At 44.5% G+C, this 19969-nt stretch overlaps 1 protein-coding gene across 1 annotated transcript in view; it reads right to left on the reverse strand.

Annotated features, from left to right (window-relative positions):
- The window catches only part of LPGAT1 (lysophosphatidylglycerol acyltransferase 1), a 123907-nt gene extending 113027 nt beyond the window's left edge, over positions 1–10880 (reverse strand). The window contains exon 1 of the mRNA XM_044267130.1: positions 10783–10880. The gene's annotated coding sequence lies outside the window, so the exon portion shown is untranslated. The remainder of the gene's footprint in view (positions 1–10782) is intronic.
- Between the last annotated feature and the right edge of the window lie 9089 nt (positions 10881–19969).

A 19969-nucleotide genomic window follows, 5' to 3' on the forward strand; every position in this document is an offset into this window, starting at 1 on the left:
ATATCTAGAGACATTTTTCGTCATCACAACTGAGAATGGGGAGAGGTTTGCTCTTGGCATCAATGGGTAAATGCCAGATTGCTGTAAAACACCCTGTAAAACACAGGACAGCCCCACAACAAAGAATTATCTGACCAAAAATGTCAATGGTGTTGCAAGTGAAAAGCCCTGATCTAGGATGAGTCTCTGAGCATCAGCATTTTTCAAAATCTTCTCAATTAATATGAGTATACAGACGGGGTTGACAACAACAGTTCCAGAGAAAAGAATAGCTAACCTTTACTACTGAGTACTTGCCGTGTGCCAGTCATTGTTCTAAATGAATGAATTCCTTCAGTTTCTGAGTAAGCCCTATTAGTATTGTTATTGTTCCCATTTTACAGATGAGGAAACTGAGGAACAAATATTAAGAAACATATCCTGAGACTCAACCCCACACAGTTGGGCTCCAAAGGCTGGGCAGCTAACTACCATTGCATACCTGAACCTCCTGGACTGACTGGCTTCATCCAGCTAGAGCTCTCTATGAAAGAAGGGAGTGAGGGTCCCTGTAGCTCCCATAGTTGTAATCCTGCCTACCCCCAACACTTAGAAATGAAAATGAGAAAATGTCTCAAAGTAGATACAGCAGAGGGCGGTGGGGGAGAGGTACTACAGAACCATTTTGGAGTATGTGTCAAAGGATAGTAGTTGGGTATTTGTTCCAGTTTCTCAGATATGTATGTATCTAGTTCAATTTGATGAATTTTCCTAAAATGAAAGTTTAATCTAGATAGGGTAGACCCCTGTTTGGGTAAGAAAAAAAAAGTGCCCATCAGACTGTATGTAAGTAATAGTAATTGTTGCTCCCTTCACCGTCTCTCTTGCACGGTAAGAGTAATGGGCTATGTGGCAACGTAGCTTTCACAGATGGCCATATTTAATTGAAAGCCATGCCCAGCAGCTGCTGGAAATGCTGACTATCAGACTGCGAAAAGTACTGCCAAATGGGAGGAATGCAGACAAGGTCTGTGGCAAAATGATAGAAATATATAAAGTGAAATGACTCTCTCTTTATTCACTGTTACAAAATGCTCAAGCAGAAAAGGAAAGTACCAGCAGACTTCGTTTTGTATTTCAATTTCATAACACCGAGATGATGAAGATAGTTGCTGCCTTCAGGGCAGGGGATGTGGTGGGGATAAGGCCAAGATGCAAATATTTCTAAAATAAAACAGGCCACGGAAAGAGGTCTATCCCGTGCTTGGAAAAGAACCCCAAGCCCCACATGAGAACCATGCCATGGCCAACTCCTTGGTCTTGGCCCAACAAGACCCTGAGCAGAGAATTGAGTTCTGCCATACTTGGATTTCTGATTTTTGGAAACTGTGAGATAATAAATTTGCATCATTTTCAACTGCTAAGTTTGGGATGATTTTTTACACAACACCAGGAAACAAATACATGGGATTACAATGGTTGATTTCTTTTTTTTTCTTTTTTGACAGAGGAAGAGAGATCACAAGTAGGCAGAGAGGCAGGCAGAGAGAGAGGGAGAAGCAGGCTCCCCGCTGAGCAGAGAGGCCAATATGGGGCTCGATCTCAGGACCCTCAGATCAAGACCCGGGCTGAAGGCAGAGGCTTAACCCACTGAGCCACCCAGACGCCCCCAATGGTTGATTTTTGAATGCCAAACCAACCTTACATTCCTGGGATAAACCCTATTTGGTCATGATGTATTATTATACTTTTATAGTGTTAGATTTGATTTGCTAAAATTTTGGTCAGAATTGCTTATATATGTTCATAAGGGACATGGCTTAAAGTAAAAGAAGAAATCTGAAGGAGAAAGAAATGGAAGATGAGAAAGGAAGACATGATAGATGAAAGAACAATTCAAGTAGAGGTAGGGAAATAATCAGAATAAGTTTGGAAAACAATCCAATGGGTTTTTTAGTTTGGGTTTGGGTGTTGTTTTTTTTTTTAAGATTTGATTTATTTATTTGATAGACAGAGATCACAAGTAGGCAGAGAGGCAGGTGGGGTTTGGGGGGGAGAAGTAGGCTCCCTGCTGAGCAAAGAGCCCGATGTGGAGCATGATCTCAGGACCCTGGGATCATGACCTGAGCCAAAGGCAGAGGCTTCAACCCACTGAGCCACCCAGGTGCCCCTGGGTTTTGTTTTGTTTTGCTTTTTTAGAAGATTTTGTTTATTTATTTAAAAGGGGGGGGTGCCTGGGTGGCTCAGTGAGTTAAGGCCTCTGCCTTCGGTTCAGGTCATGATCCCAGGGTCCTGGGATCGAGCCCCATATCGGGCTCTCTGCTCAGCAGCGAGCCTGCTTCCCTTCCTCTCTCTCTCTGCCTGCCTCTCTGCCTACTAGTGATCTCTGTCTGTCAAATAAATGATAAATGGAATTTTTTTTTAAAAGAGAGAGAGAGAGAATGTGTGTGCAGGTGCAGCTGTGAGCAGGGAAAGAAGAAAAGGGGGAGGGAGATGGAGGGGAAAGAGTCTTGAGCAGACTCCTCACTGAGCACGAAGCATGACTTGGAGCTTGATCTCACAACCCTGAGATCAGGACCTGAGCGGAAACCAAGAGTGGGCAGTTAACCAACTGAGCCACCCAGGCGCCCCAACAATCCAGCATTTAATTTGGCTGGATAATTAGAGATAGGAAATCAAGTGGTGGAGAACGCAGCTGCAAAACTCGGGAGCAGAATGCATGCTTAATTTGGGAGATGAAGTCAAGAGTCACCGAAAGTCACTGAGGGCCATAACGGGATGAGTGAGGCATAGCAGTGTGCAGTTTGTAGCGACCACGCAAAACCCGAAGGACCGTAGGGAAGTCCTTGCAATTGTCTGGTTAGAGGTCACCAGAGCCTAAACCTGGGCATGGTGGCAGGGAGGAGGGAACGCAAGAGACAGAGGAAGAGATCAAGCCTGTAGCATTCAGCCTAGATGTAGGATTGGCTCTACTCCCTCTTTGGACACCTGAAGAAAGAACACCAAGCAGGCCCAGTCGTCTAGTCCAATCATCTAGTGATTGGGACCAAGCACTAAAGGCAAACCTGAACATTACTGATCACCTGCAGGCTGGGAGCCCTATGTTCCCGCTGGACCCAGGCCTGGCTGGTTGACCCCAGACCGGACAGTTACTAACCGTGGCCCAGGAGGCCCAACCCAGAAGAACGCCAAGAAACTGGTTTGAGCCTGCTGTCTATTCTGGCATGGTAGGTGATTCAGCTTAATAAATGAAAATGAGAGAGGGGACAGGGGGCTCAGGGAGCAGAACTGTGTTCACTCAGTAGGGGCTTGAAGCATCTCTCTTGGGTTGGTAGTCTCCACGCAAGGTCAGAAGCAGAAGCCGACAGAAAGGACTTTCCTGGATCTCGGCCAGCTGTTTCAGGTCATTATAATTCAGTGGCTCTTAGCATGGCGGGGCCTAACAAATAAGGATTATTGAGTAAGACCAATCTTTGTATTTTACGGCTTAGGAAAATAAGGTCCTACCCACAGAAGGGTTAGAGTGCTTTGCTTTATTTAATTTTGCCTACTTGAAGTAATGTTTTAAAACCTTGACACAGAAAGTTGTGTGTTGGAGTATACAGATTCATGCAAAGCCCTGGGACTGAATCCATTTTTCAGCTTCTAAGCAGGTTTTTGCCTTCGCTGTGATAGAGAATTTAAAGGGTGTAACCGCAGAATTATAGAGTGGACAAGGGGACATGTTGCTGATTGGAGGGTAAATCCAGGGAAAAGCTGTTTCCTTCAGCCCGGAGGCATCTTAAACAGGAGGATAAATCTCAAAACTAATAGCGATATCCATTGATTTGCCAGAGAGTGGACCCACATACACTTTCTCCATCTGCTCTGATCCCAGGAAGGCAGCTAACTTCACTAGTCCTGACACAACCTGGCTTCATAGGAACCCAAACAATTGAAAATGGAAGGCGCTGTCTCAGCAAAGTGTCATGTAGACTCAGAATTCTCAGGTGACCTGGACCAAACTGGGATTGTCGGGACCTGACCAGGGATGGCTGGGGCAGGTAAACCAGTCCCTGGGGCAGTAAGCCACTGTATCTGCAAGGCCCCTGGGGGCAGTGCTCCCCAGGGCTGCCAGGGGCTTCCTAACCTTAGAGCACTATATTGGAGCTGGAAGTGATTGGTCATCGGGACCGCAACTCTGGAAGTGCTGGGGAAGGAGACAATTATGGGTCTCTTATCTCCTCTCATCTGCTCTCCTCTCCTTCGCCAGCAGCTGGCATGTGCAAGTCCATCACTTTTGCTCTTCTAAAGCAAGGGTGGGGGGCTTGCACAGACTCAGAGACCAACTGCCTTAGGAAGCTTTCCTTTTCCCCCATCAGATGGGATCCCTCCACCTCCTGAGTACTCGTCCCAATGCATCAGTACCTTCATTACAGCAACATGGCGTCACACCGCACTTTGCATGACGGTGTTATTCCCCCCATCATGGACACTGTGGTGCACCACCCAGATCCCCACTGTCAGAGCCAGGGCATAAATCCTCCCAGCTTCTGGGGATGTTGCCTGCTGCAAGCTCATTGCTGAGTCCCTCCCCAGGAAATTTCTTCCTGCAAAGGGAATCCTCTCATCCAAGCTTACTCTCTCTCCCAGGGAGGAAACCTGCACCCAACGACATCGTACAAAGACGCATCTCCCCTGTCTTAATTCTGGACCTCTCTGAAGGGCCATCTCCGCTTCAGAGCTCCTGTGGGACCACCTTCCAGTTCAGCTCCCCCTTTTGCCAAATCCTACACAGGTATTGTTCTTGAGGACACTCTCTGATAAACTTCTGGCTCCCAAAATCTCCATCTCCGACCCAACGGACAATACCCCTTTGAGACAGGGAGCTTACTGAGGACGAGTTGTCAAATTCTTTGTATCCTCCTTCCTCTTACATCCTGCTCCATCTCCCCGGTACTCAGCACAGTGCTGAACAGACTTCAGATGGATGGGACGTGGATGATGACTTGCACAAAAATTGGACAAGGACCATCTATTTCCCTCTCCCTTTGGATCCAAAGTAAACACTGAATATCTTCTTGTCTCTAATATGCAAAATATTCATAGAATTGACAAAGAATACAAATTATATGCAATCTAAGAATTCCTTCTGTGAAGTGTTTCCTGAGGAAATTCACATTTTAAAACTCAGAGAATGTTTGTTTATTTTTAAAATGAGGGAAGTGTGGCCCAGGCTCATTTTAATCTTTCTGCTTTAGGTGAGCAGGCCTCAGGGGCAATCAGGAGAGGCACCGTATAAGTCTACTTGGTTTCTGGCACCCTGGCGAAATTCTCACTGCTGATGAAAAAAGTCAACAACCTATTCCAGTGACTCTTCAGACATTTTAGAAAGATCTAAAACCCTCCCTTGTTTAGCTCAATGATAATTTTGGCTAAGTGCTTATTAGAGGCAATGCTTATAGCCTAATTGGGGCTGTATTTCTGCTCTAATGGGTCCCAGTCAACGTTCCCAGCAAGAGGTTGTAAGGCAGATCCCCTGGTGGGTTGGCATTTTACTCTTCTAACAGCCTTCTGTTCTATTTGATTAGCTTTGTGGTCCTTCTTGCTGTGGCTGCCCTTCCTAACCCCTGGGGGGAAGCCAGAGGACACTTGTTTGAACTGGCTTCTGGATTACACAGATCCAGGAGGTTAAAGTTTACAGTTGGACTACATGTTAACATTGACTTTTATATCCCCAACCATCAAGCAGCAGGGCTGACTTGAAAACGTTTGAATGAATGAATGAACAGACCAAATGATGACTATCATTTCCTGGATCTTGAAACCCCAAAGATGGGTTAAGCTGGCAAGCATGATGCCTTTCGTCCTTCTTTACAACTTGAGATCCCTAATTCTTCATCCAGAGTACCATGATCTTCATAGATTTTTCTCTCCTGTACTTTTTCCTTTTCAAAGGCAAACAGCAACACTAGGCTTCCCAGAGACGGAAGACTCTTACCCTCACTCACTCTATTACGTTGGAGCCCCACCTTGGCACTCCCTGAAGCTCACACCCAGCTCTTCCATTCCCAGGAGGGCCCTCCCCCTACCTCCAGGGTCTAGTTCCATCAAAAACATCCCAGGAAAGGCTGATACCTTCATCCCCAGTCCCAGCACTCTAAGCCAGGTTCAGCGGACAAAGGCCCCTCAGTTCTTCCTTTCCTAACTAGACTTTCTAAGTTGGCAACTCCCACCCCTCACCCCAGTCCCAGGGGAATTCATTCTGTTCTGTTATGTTCATATATTCATCAGACAGGACTCCTATTTTGTGTTTCCCGGAGACTTTTATTTTTTGGTCTTTGAAGTGGTTTTGCATAGCTCTATTCTGCTTAACTGATTTTAATGTAATTTCTTTTATTTCAAATCCATGAGGCCCTCCTCATGGCCCATGTCACAGTTAACTTGTTGTCTTCTCTGGGGCCCCCAAAACAGCACGTGAGGGTGGCATTTTTGGGGGGGGCTCACTACTGTTGACTGCTCATGGGTATAGCCTAGGCTACAAGGTCCACACCCTAGTGAGCCCCTTCTTCTTTTTTCTGATTCCCCCTGCCCGCCAGCTTTATTAAGATGTAATTGAAATACAACATTGTGTTAAGTTTAAGGCGTCATGCAATGATTTGATCCATATGCATATTGCGGGATGATCACCACAAGATTAGTTAGCACATCTATTGCCTCACATCATTACCATTTTGTTGTTGTGACTGTGGTAAGAACATTGCAGATTTCGTCTCCTAGCAACTTTCAAATATAAAATACAGTTTTGTTAACCATAGTCACCACTTCTTCATTTTAGAGCTGTAAGTTTGTACTCTGGCCAATGTCTACTCACCTTCCCCAATCCTCAGACCCCATACTCTCCTGTCTCTGTGAGTTTGGCTTTTTTAGGTTCTACATACAAGTGAGAACATGCAATATTTGTCTTTCTGTGACCAAATTATTTCACTTAGCGTAACACCCTCTAGGTTCAACCGTGTTGTTACAAATGGCAAGATTTCTTTCTTTTTTATGACTGACTAGTATTTCATTATATACATATATGATATATATACATAAGAATAATTAGACACACACACACAATATCTTCATTATACATACATCCATAGATGGATACTTAAAATGTTGTTTTCATATCCTAGTTATTATAAATGAAGCTACAATGAACAGGAGAAAACAGATGTTTCTCCAAGATAGTGATATCATCTCCATTGGATATATATCCAGAAATGGGATTACTGGATGATATGGTAGTTCTATTTGTAATTTCTTGAGGATCCTTCATAATGTTTTTCATAGTGGCTGCACCAAATTACGTTCTCACCAGCAGTGCTCGAAGGTTCCCTTTTCTCCACAACCTCACCAGTATGTGCTATCCTAGTGAGCCAATTTGGAACCTTCTCTGCCCTTCCCTCTCTCCCCAGTTACCTGCTCATTCAACGATCAGGTATGGAGAGCCCACTAAGGTTCAGGTTCAGAGCTATCTTCTTGGGATACAGGATACATACATTTTAGTGGACCCTACCTTCAAGAACCCACAGTGAGGGAGTGTGGAAGTATGATGTGGTCAGGGTGATGGAATTACCCATTTAAGAGGATGGACAAGGAGCCCCAAACTAAGGACGAGGAGAATGACCTTGGGAGATTTCCTAAGGGAGGAGACGCCTCTTCCTTCGTCTTAAAGGATTAGTCAGCAGTAGCTTGATGAAGATGAGTGGATGCGAATATTCATTTATGATTCATCCAACAAGTATGTTTGGAGACCTGCCACATGCCAGGCAAAGTTCTAGGTGCTGGGGATACAGCAATGAACAAAATAGAAAGTTCATACTTGTGGGAAGAAACAGACTATAATCAAATAAGTAAAATATATACTATGTCATAAGGTGCTAAGAGTTATACAGAGAAAAATAAATTGCATGTAAGGGGTGACTTTTTTTTAAGATTTTATTATTTATTTGACAAAGAGAGAGAGAGGTAGTGGGGGAAGAGGTAGAGGGAGAGAGAGAGAAACTCAAGGAGACTCTTCCATGAGTGCAGAGAGCAAAAGCAGGGGGAGGGGCAGAAGGAGAGGGAGAAGCAGACTCCCCGCTGAGCAGGGAGCCCCATGTGGGGCTCCATCCCAGGACCCCGGCGTCATGACTTGAGCCAAAAGCAGCCACTTAATCGACTGAGCCACTCAGGCACCCTAAACAGGTGACTTTGAAAAATGGTAGTTTTAAGCAGGGTAGCTAGGGAGTGCTACTCTGTTTTTACCAATCCCTTTCATCTTCATTGTGATTTTAACTATTTCAAAGCGCTCTTACATCTATTAGCTGATTCAAATCTTAAAATAATCCTATGAAGAGGTGGGCAAAATTAGTCTCCTGGTCTCTGTTGTTCCCTGTGATAGTTTGCTAGGGCTGCCATAAAAAGCACCACTTAATGACTTAAACAATAGAAATGTATTGTCTCATAGTTCTGGGGGCTAGATCACAGTGTCAGCTGGGCTGGCTCCTCCCGAGGGCTCTGATGGAAGCTGTTCTTGGCCTCTCTCCTTGGCTTGTAGATGGCTGCCTTCTCACATCTCAGCCTCGCCATCCCTCTGTCTGAGTCTGTCTCTGTGTCCAGATTTCTTGTTTTCATGATGACCCCAGTCATACTGGCAGGGGGGCACCCTTATATCCTCATTTTTTTTTAAGATTTTAATTTATTTATTTGACAGACAGAGATCACAAGTAGGCAGAGAGGCAGGCAGAGAGAGAGAGGAGGAAGCAGGCTCCCCACTGAGCAGAGAGCCTGATGCGGGACTCGATCCCAGGACCCTGGGATCATGATCTGAGCCGAAGGCAGAGGCTTTAACCCACTGAGCCACCCAGGTGCCCCTTATGCCCTCATTTTAACTTGATTACCTCTTTAAGACCCAGTCTCCAAATAAGGCTACATTCTGAAGTACTGGGGGTAAAGGTCCAACATATGAATTGTGGTGACAGTGGGAGGTGAAGGACTCGGGTCTACACACAACACCCCCCAAATTACTGAGCTTCGCATACCACCACCAAGATACATGGAAGCTGGTACTGACCAGCTCGAAGGCTAAAGGTACAAGACGACCCACGCCATCCATGATCACTTGCAATTCATAAGCCTAATTATCTAAGATCATCTATCCAGGACTGAAGGCACATTACATGAAAGGTTCTACTTGATTCACTTGAAAAGCCAAAAAGAATTTTTTTTTAAAGGACCTGACAAATCTGGGTTGAACTAGATTTTGATTCCAGGATTAGTCACCTCTTTAACTCTGAGAAACCCTGAAAAATCCAGACTAAGCAAGGCCTGGGCAGCAAGGCCTGCTAAAGCTAAGAAACCAGGCAGAAATAACAAGAGAGTAGGATAGATTAAGAGGTAATGTGAATCCAAGAAGGAATGAGAATAGTGAGAAAAGGGGAAAGAAAGAGGTTGGGGAGCTGCAAACCCTCCGGTCACCTCAGAAATTACACCACCTCACTAAAGATTAGGTAACGTGGAAAAGTATTCTGAAAGGTTGAAAGTGCTACAATTATGAAATATTCTTTTCTGAGGAAGAAAAACAATGCATTGTCTCCTCTGGCAGACTACCTCTAATTTTTCCTTCATTTAATTTTTAGTCACAAATAAAATAGCATAACTCTGTGAGTTGCCAACATCCATTTTCATGGCTTTGAGGAGGTTGCTCTTTTTAAGTAACTATTGTGAAAATATCCAAATCATATTGACCTCCAAGCTAACTCAACTAGCCGTGTCAGGTTGAAATGCTCTGCTTTCTCCTGAGGTCCTGGCATAACTCTTATTGTAGAAGGCAAGAAGGTTGGAATAAATGACCCTGCCTCTCATATCTCACTCCTGCCTTGGTCTAAGTCTCCTGCAAATAGCAATTCATTTGTGTTCCAGAACCTTCCACCCAGTGGTTCTCAAAGGCTACTCAAGGCACACCTGATGGGCCTCAAACTGACCCAAGAAATTTAGTTTTCTCTTTAGTCCTTTGGGACAAACTATTTACAAATCCATATGCTCACTTTTATGGACCTCTAAGACCTATTTACTAATAGCATGCTAAGGGAATTATAAAAGGTTAATATAATTTGGAATTCATAAACCAGAATCAATGAGTTACAAGATTTTATTGAGGATTCTAATTTAATATTCCTCCAAGAAGTCTGGCTTCCAGGGAAAGTTCTGGTGGAACCTCGCCCACATTCTCTGGATGACATTCTCCTCATGGCGCTTTGTCATTCCTCTGTGTCACCATGTGTGAGTCAATGTCTTCCTTTCAAGTGTGGCCGTTCTGACTTTTAATTATAATTTGCTGTTAACTTAGCTTCATCACTATCAAGTTAGTTGTGATCTGTTTGGTTAAAATAACCAGTGTTGCATATTTGCTCCAACTGTATTTTTTGACTTTTAATTTTCCAGTAATTACACATAAAGACAATTATGCATTGCAATTTGAATATGAATCCTTTATGTCCCAACTGGTAAAGCACATGTACATTTAACCTCCCAAAATATACCTTGCAATGGGCCCTCAATAATATTCTTGAATTATTTTTCCATTAGTACATGGGAAAGGAAAGGGTTATTGGGCTATGGACTATTTTGCCCAGCATAAAGTGAAGGAGGAAAAAGAAAAGGTTGAAAAACCACTGCTTTAGACTCTAGGAATAAACAACTGCATTTACTGCCCATTTTGTAAATAGCTTGTAAATGGTATATGCAAATTCATTTCCCTCAGAAAATGCCTGAAAAATAAATATCCACACTTACCTTTCTCCAAATTCTACTCAGCCGCACGCTCACTGTGGTTGTAGCAGGAAGTTGCAGCTGTACTGACCAGGCAGCAGAGTAGTGACTGGGAGTGGGTTGGGGCAACCTTCAGAGCAAAGGTTTCAGGGTAACTGTAAACTGTAAATATGATTGGCGGAGTCACAGACAATGCTGAGCTCTGCATGTACGGCCACAGTTCAAAGAAGTTAAGTTTCTATTCAGAGCTGTGGTAACTGCTGGTTGCACATCAGTAAATGCCCAGTGTCCGTGAAGGTCCAAAGTGACCTGAGGAGGCAGACTTACTTTAGGGTTCCTTTGGGCATCCAAGTATTCAGGAATCCTCCAGAGTTGGCCCTGGGCTGACTTGAGGCACCACCTTGGTTTCAAATATTTACACCCCTGTGGACCCCACTGAATTTTATTTGTATCTGTTACAGTGTTGTGTTGTGCTTTGTAGTGGTTTAGAAAGATCTAACATCCTCACAGACTTTGTTTCTTTGGGGCAGGATAGGTTTTACCATCTTTAGGAGGCAGCTTGGCAGAGGGCCAGCCATAGAACCAGAGGACTGGGAAACCTGGAGTGAATCTTGGCTCCACCAGTGATTGACGAAATAAATGATTTTTGGACAAGTAGTGGTACGCAAAGACACTGTTAGTTTACATTATGACTTAATCCAGAGACTAAAGTAGTTTCTGATGACTTCCCTATCTTTTCTCATAAACAGATAGATGGATGGGCAAAGGCCAGATAAAGATCCCTATCTCCACATCCGGCTCTCTGCTCAGCGGGGAGCCTACTTCCCCCTCTCTCTCTGCCTGCCTCTCTGCCTATTTGTGATCTCTCTCTCTCTCTGTCAAATAAATAAATAAAATCTTTAAAAAAAAATGGGGCACCTGGGTGGCTCAGGGGGTTAAGCCTCTGCCTTTGGCTTAGGTCATGGTCTCAGGGTCCTGGGATTGAGCCCCACATCGGGCTCTCTGCTCAGCGGGGAGCCTGCTTCCCCCCCTCTCTCTGCTTGCCTCTCTGCCTGTTTGTGATCTCTCTCTCTCTCTCTCTGTCAAATAAATAAATAAAATCTTAAAAAAAAAAAAAGATCCCTATCTCAATCATTCTCTTTTCTCTCTCTCTATCACACACACACACACACACACACACAATCAACTCTGTTTCTTTCTGTGATTGCCCTCATTTTATCCTACTATAAATGAGCTTCCTCCATACAAGTGGGGGCAATGGTTGTAAATAACTTTGTTTTCATTAATTTCTGTTTAGCAACCCAGAGGGAAAAAGGACAACTCTTTCTCCATATCAGTATACATAAGCCCAAAGAAGTCTCTGATTAGCCATATCTGGGTTGTATGCCCACCCTTGGGGGAGGGCGGGAGGGGTTTGTTTTGGCCCACCAGAAGATTCTGGTGCAGGGGGAGAGGAAATCCCCAAAGGAAAGGGTCTTTCTAAACGCTGTTACCAAAAATAAGAGTTGAGGTTGGGGGAGCTGAACTTGGTCAGACAAAATATCAACCATCTATTTCAATCAGCAGGATGCTATATGTAAGGCAACAGGACCAGGTACCAAAATAGATGTTCCAATGAGCCTGGCCATGTCTTCCTTTTTTTGGCAACTTCCCATCCCTCTGTTCTTGGTGTCTCCTACCTCCTTTCTTACGTACTTTTGTCCCAGCCACACCTGAAATTCCTTCTGGGACTGTTGGGAGGCTGTAGCAAAAGGCAAAGGAGCCTATCTGGATTAAATCCCTTGGAAAGCCAGAGAGAAAATATGCTTTTATTTTGGAATAGAAGGAAAATCAGAAAGCTGTAGTAGTCGAGAAAGGAAAAGTGAGCAGAGAGGCTATGATAAGGCCTACCATCTTGTTGCTTAAGGAATCCCATCAGAATTAGAACCCTGCCCCTAATTCTGATGGGTGCCAACACACAGATTGGCCGGGTTTCTTTTTTTCATTCTCCTCCTTCCCCTCCTCCTGCTTTTTCTCTGCTCTGCTGTTGCCACTGTAGCAGAGGACTTAAGGTGGTGTTCCTTCCCTTGCCAGAGGCTCAGCACAGGGAGTGCTACCTTCAAAAGCTGAAGTGTCCAAGCCTGAAGCAGAGAGTGGCTTAACTCAGTCTCAGATGAGGCCTGGGGCTGGAGGGCCTATCATGTTTCCGTCCAGTAACTCGCTTCCTGAGGCTTTGCTTTGAGTCCGTTGCAGAGAAGACACCTGTGGAGGAAGGGTTGTTGATGGACCAAGGCTCCTGAGCATGTAGCAAGTTGGCCCTGGGATGATTCAGTGCCAGTGGAAACCATGTCCCCGGGATTGGGAAAAGTCAACATCTGCACCAGGATTTGTCCTGAGTCCTTGCTGATTGTCTGTGTTTTCCACTGGAAGCATACGCCCAGGGGGGTTCAGAGAGAGGGAGGTAATCTATGGTTTCCTGAGTTCTCGGCCATGGCTGGGGGCTGACAGGAGGTTGGGCACAGGAGAAAGTCGATGAAGGGAGTTTCAGGACGCCCTCCCAGACAGTTGCGCTGTACAGAAAAGAAGACAGGATGTGGAATCAGGAGATGGGAATATAAAGCCTGACTCAATTTCTCACTCACTGTATGATCTTGGACAAGTGATTTAGCTCCTCTGTGCCTCAGTTTCCTCATCAGAAAAAATGAAGGTTGACAAGGTTGTTGTCAAGACGAAAAAAGCAAATACAGTTCATGTGTTACTCCATTTCTCTCCGTCTACTCCCTTTCCCGGGAAGCTATAGAGTATAATTGTTAAGAGCTCAGGTTCCAATGCCATTTTGAATTACAAATAGAAATATTAGGTATGGAATGATCAAATGCCTGAGATTTTCTTCAAAATAAGGCAGGGAGTGCAGTCTTGCAGAAAATGAAGTTGATCATAAGTTCATAACTGTTGATGCTAGATGATGGATACGTGGAGCTTTATTATGTAGTTGCCCTGCCTCGCACGTACAAGCAGTCCTCACTATGCACGGCTCTGATACACGTGGATTGCAGCTGCCAGGGTTTCGTTGGATAACAACAGCCCCTCCACAACACGGTTCGAATTTCAGTTCCTGCGGTATACTCACCGTGAGTAATTACATACAGCACCAGCTCCCCGGCCAGCTCTTCAGTGCCCACATCCCTGCATAAAAACCCAACGCACATCATGGCCAGGGATCTGTCACATCCCTGCTCTTCAAGACCATCGGTTGGTTACCGGTCACTGCCTATCTGTTGCTCACAAGCAGACAGGAAGGCAGGTGCTGGGTTGCCTCCTTGTCCCCCAGGAATAAACCCATAGGCCATTTTAGAGAAACGGATAATCAAAAGAGAAACTTGGCCAACAGAAGTGAAAATGCAGCAGAGAAATGAAAAGCAGTAACATTGCAAGTGAAAAGTGAAATTCGAGCTGAATGGAAATGGAATTCTAGAGGGACAGCCAACCGTGGAGATGTTGGCAGGGTCGCCATTCGGGACTGCAGATAGAACCGGAGGAACTCGGGGAAGGCAAAGGCAGGGACATAAGGGGTTGTGACGAAAAGGATGATGGCATCTGAGAGGAAGGGACAGCAGGAAAAATTTTCGCATTGAAGGCACTCTTGGGGGAGTTTCACAACTTTGAAAATTCAAATGATAAGACATTGGAAGCTGATCCAAACTTAGAAAGAAATATGACAGCTAGCCCAGGCATTAGAAAAATGCTGTTTTGGGCGTCTGGGTGGCTCAGTGGGTTAAAGCCTCTGCCTTTGGCTCAGGTCATAATCCCAGGATCCTGGGATCAAGCCCTGCATCGGGCTCTCTGCTTAGCAGGGAGTCTGCTTCCTCCTCTCTCTCTGCCCGCCTCTCTGCCTACTTATGATCTCTGTGTGTCAAATAATAAATAAATAAAATTAAAATTTAAAAAAGGAAAAATGCTGTCTGTCTCGTATGTGATGTGAGGAGAAGGTAAGCACTGTTCAAACTACTCTTGATTTGTTCTTCTACAAAGAAATAAAATACTTTATTGGGGGGAGGGGAAGAGGGAGAGGGCGAGAGAGAGAATCTCCAGCAAACTCCCCTTCGAGCGCAGGGCCTGAAAAGGAGTTCGTGCTCATGACCCTGAGATCATGACCTGAGAGGAAGTCAAGAGTCCATTGCTTAACTGACTGAGCCGCCCAGGCGCCCCAGAAAAAAAATACTTTTATTTCCAACGTGTCTAATGTCTGAAATTGCGGTGTACTAAATAAACATCAGCTTTACTATTTTTTTCCCCCATTTCTCAATACATTTACAACCAACAGAGAATTTTAAATGTTTTGACACAGAGGTTTAAAGGTCACAAAACAATGGTAATTTTTCTCATTGTTTCTAAAGCTCCCCTTGCCCGTTTCAAGTTTCAGCAGGCAGGGCCCGTGGAACAGTCCAGTGCCCTGTGGTTAAGTGAGAACTTGCTATCTGGGCTTGTCAAGACTGACTCGTTTTTGGTTTGTGGGTTTTTGCTCATTCCCATTTAACCATTTCCTCAGGAGAACTCTGCAGCTTTCTGTGCCTCAGTTTCTTCGCGGGTCCCATGGGAACAGTGAGAGCACTCCCTCTGGGGCGCGGCTGTGAAGCTGGAACCAGCTAATGCCTGTCAGGCACGCGGCGGAGAGTGACGCCCACGAAGCCCTCAGCGACCTGCTCTATTTATGGATCTGGACCAGAGACAGACAGGACCCCGAGAGGTCACCGAGTACCAGCGCGTCACACGCACCACCCCTGCTGCCCTGCGACGCCTCACAGCAGCGCCTGTTCCCCGGCTTCCTCAGAATGCGGCCCCGAGTACTCCGAAGGAAGATGTCTACACGGCTTTTTCTTGAGGAGCTTCCAACTATATTTTCCCCATTTTCATTCAGATTTTGACTGTTAGTATCAATCTAACTAATTTTCCGCCTCCCTCCTCAGAACATCACTTGCCCTCCTGTGCGCTGGATCCGACCCCCTTGGCGTCTGTCGTGACGCAGCTCCTTGACCCCTCAGGTGCCGTTAGTGACCTTCTCTAGTCTCCCATAGCACTTTGTGTCTCTCCCGTCACTTTTCATAATGAGCAGGTGACACCCCTTCTTCTGCCTTAAACTCCCCGCAGAGTGAGACTGCAAGATGGCGTAGCATCCTTGGCGCCATTTCTCCGAAGTAACCTGGTTTTTCCTCAGGTTTTAACTCTCTGGCCCATTACCTTTGGGGAAGGATAACTCCGCCTCCAGCGCCTCACCTTCACCCCTGCTAAAGAGACGGGGTTTTATTGCCTGGACCGAATCCCAGGTCGCTTGCCAAGACCATTGGTTTAGGCTAGTGTTTGTTTCCGAATGGATCAGTGCAGGACAGTTCTCTCACAGGGGATTGGTTTGGGGAGGAACACGTGACCCAGTTGGGCCAATGAAAAATGAGATGAATTTTGCTGGGTGCTTTTGGGCGGGGTGATGGGGGGCAGGGGAGCACCTTTGCTTCTCTAAACGAAACTTGGTAAAAAGCTTTCCTCTCTTTGGGAAGCTCTGGTGTCCAGAACAGCTGTACTGCAAAGGGGGAAGCTGACCTGAAGATGAGATCAGGACACAGAGGGCAGGTGACCCGACCCAGGGGCCACTCCGAATTACACTGAACTTCTGAACTTCTATATACATGAGCCAAAGAAAAAAGTTCCTCATTACATTGGAGCCTAGTTCCCTGGGACTTGCAGCGTAACCAGGCCTAACTGGTACAGGATCTTGATCTTCTTATCAACTTATCTCTGTATCCTCCACAGTATCTGTCGTCTAGCAGACACTCAATAAATGCTTGCTGGGTTGGCTAAACCTGTGCTTCTAGTATGGTTCCCTTCTGACTGTCTAGATCTTGTCTGCAGAGCAGTGTTCCTCCTACGAGTCCCTACCAGATCCCTTCCTCATCTAAGCTTCTGGTTTGAATAGCTGGTTTTTAATTTTTATTTCTTAGAGAAGTGGGGGGAAGGGACAGGGAGAGGAAGAGAAAGAATCTCAAGCAGATTCCACGCAGAACACAGAGCCACAGGCCAGGCTGATCTCAGAACCCCCTCTGAGATCATGACCTGAGCCAAAACCAAGAGTTGGGTGCTTAATTGACTGAACCACCCAGCTGTCCCAAATAGTTATTTTCTAAAACTGAAACAGCTCCTGAAGTGACAAGAATGTTGTGTATCCCGTCCTGCTCTCTCTTGGAAATTCCTTGATGAACACTGGCAAATCTGAACTCATTGACTCTCCTTTTCTAGACTCTGGTCTGACATGTGTTAGATTGCAATTGTAGTTATTTCAACATACTTCCATGAAGTTTTAAGTTTATTACTTCCCAGTGCTAACTTTGGAATCACCATCATCTAATCAATCAGCCATCTTCAAATCACCTTTTAGGATAAGTTGTTGTTGATAACTAGCTTTGTCTAATTTCCACCTGTCCCCATCATTTATTGTTTTATTCTTTTAAGTTTATTTAAGTGATCTCTAGACCCAACCAACTTGGGGCTCAAACTCACAACCTGAGGTCAAAGGTCATATGCTCTTCCAACTGAGCCCGCCAGGCACCCCTCATTCGTTGTTTTATATGGCACTCCCTTACCTTAGGGAGAGTAAATAGGGCCAGAGATAGACACTGATCTAACACAAACATCTATAGGCTGCCTAGAACCTAGGAAATGGAAAGGCGTTAGAGTATCACCCAGTCATATTATGGTATACTGTGCTTGGGAAACTAATTAAATCATTTCTCAGAGATTCTGAATATGAACCATAGATAGAGCGATACAGACTGAGGAATGAAAAAATTAAGCTTTCATTAAAATTAAGTACTTCTGATCACCAAGAGACCAGATAGTGAGTATAAAGGTGAGCTCCATAGTGGGAGAAAATATTTGCAACATTATGTAATGATTGTTATCTAAAAGAATTCCTAAAATTTAATGTGAAAGAGATGGACAACCCAATAGCTCTATCCAAAAGTTTTGAATAGGCACAAAAGGGAAAATCCAAATGGCCAGTAAATAATATGAAAAGATATTCAGCCTCATTAGTAATTAGGAAATGTGAATTAAACCCCAACGATAACATTATACCTCTACCAGTTAGGCAAAATTGGAATATCCAAAAACAACACAAAAATAACATGTAGACAAGGGTATCAAACAAAGGGAATACAAATACACTGCAGGAAGGACTATAATTGGCACAATTACTATGAAAGAGTTTGGCCTTATCGAGAACCTAATGACCCACTAATTGCTCTCCTAAGAATATTCCCTAGAGAAATCTGTCCATATGTGTACCAAGAGATACGTAAGAGAAGGTTCATAACATGATAGCAACCAATGGAAACAACCTAAATATCCAGAAACGAATGACTAAATTATGGTTTATTCTTACAATGAAATACTATTTGGCAATGAAAATGAATGACCAACAGCTACATGCAACACCATGGTTAATCCCAAGCTGGCAGGAGGTGGTAGAGTGTAAAAGGGGAATGTCCGTTGTCCTTCATGGCTGCTGGCTTTGCCTTCTTGCAACATTTGAAGTGGACTCTGGATTAAGCCCCCTTTGGAGCCATGCAAATTTCACATCTGGCTTCCTGCTGGTGCAGAAGTTAGGGCTCAAGGCCAAGGATTCTTTATGTCTTAAAGACTTTTTTTTTTTTGAATGAGACTTTTAATTTCTTTGGCAATGTAAGTTCCTAAGAACTGAGAAAGCTTCAGGCAGTTCCATGAATCAGTCACCACTCCCAAAGCTCTTTTCTGAACATAGTTCATAAAGCTGCTTTATTTCTTTACTTCCTTGATCAACCAGTAACTCACTCTCTCATTTCAACGGTGTCTGTCTTGAGTCCATCTGAAATGACAGACTTCAGGGCAAATCCTTTGACCCTCATCTTTGCCACAGGCCTGCCTCTTAGTTCAGCTGAGAAGTTTTAATTGGCCTTTGGAAACTGCTCTGGACAGCTATAGTCATCTCCTCTGATTTTGGGTAAAGAAGAAATTGACTTTTCTAACTCTGTGAAGATCTGTATTTCTGGATACATATTTCTGGGTACTTGGCAATCTGACCGATTCTTGCCAGAACTTTGCTGTAATATCTTACTAAAAAGCAGGAAGGAGCAGCCAGCAAGCACTAACAACATGGTTTTATGCAATTGCTTCCTCTGAAGTCATGGGCTTAGGCGATTGGTCTTTCAAATAATCGCAGGTAACGATCTTGTCAAATGTTTTAACCTCATCATAGCAAGGATACTGGCTTTCTAGTAAACCATATTAATTTTCTTACCTCCCAACTGCTAAGCCAATGCCACATATTTGGGGTTTTTTAAACAGCAATGCTATACTTTGGACACCAAGTTTTGTTTCAGTTAGGGTCCAGGTAGGTTGCTCTAACAAAGAGACCCATCAATAATCTTGCACCTTAAAGAAGACAGATTTAAGAACAGTTTAGTTCTTTCTCAGGTAGCAGTCCAGGCTGAGTTTCCAGGCAGTGGGGGGCTCTGCTGCACCTGACATTAGGGATCCAAGTTTCTTCCATCTTGCTCCTCCATCTCCTCGGCCTTGATGTTGTCTGCAGGGTCAAGGTGAAGTCATGACCTTATTGGACTCCAGTGTGTGGGAAGAGGGGAAAGAACAAGGAGGAGGCACACCCTGGTCTTAAGGTATAGGCCTGGCAGTGGCACACAGCGCTTCTGCTCACATTTCTTTGGAAGGCATTTAGCCACTTGGCCATAACATCAGGAAGGCCGGGAGAAGTGACAAGCATAAAGCAAAGAGCAGACTTCGGCAGTCAGTTCTATTATCCCCCAGATTTCCATCTCAAGTCTTCAGGTTACTTTTCTGCTCTGAGAATAGAATGAAATTACAGATATTGATCGTAAAATCAGAGCCACAGGAAAGATCAGAAATACAAAAGGGAATTCTCCTCTCATGTAGATTATTAGCTGGAAAGCTGAACAATGTCACAAGCATCTTACTGAAACAGTGGGGCCTTGAGATTTTAAACAATTTCCAGCAAGCCAGATGTAGTAAAAGGAAATTAACTGTACAGGGCTCGTTAGTGCTAATTGAAGATGTCTAAAATTTCATAGGTAGGCTCTTAGAAAAGAAAGATACAGGGAAAGAAAGGGGGAAAGGAAGGGAGAAAGGAAGAAAGAGAGAAATGAAGAGCCTACAATAGTGCCTGGCATAG

Source organism: Neovison vison, chromosome 10 (genome assembly GCF_020171115.1).
Source record: "Neovison vison isolate M4711 chromosome 10, ASM_NN_V1, whole genome shotgun sequence".
NCBI classification, from domain to species: Eukaryota; Metazoa; Chordata; class Mammalia; order Carnivora; family Mustelidae; genus Neogale; species Neogale vison.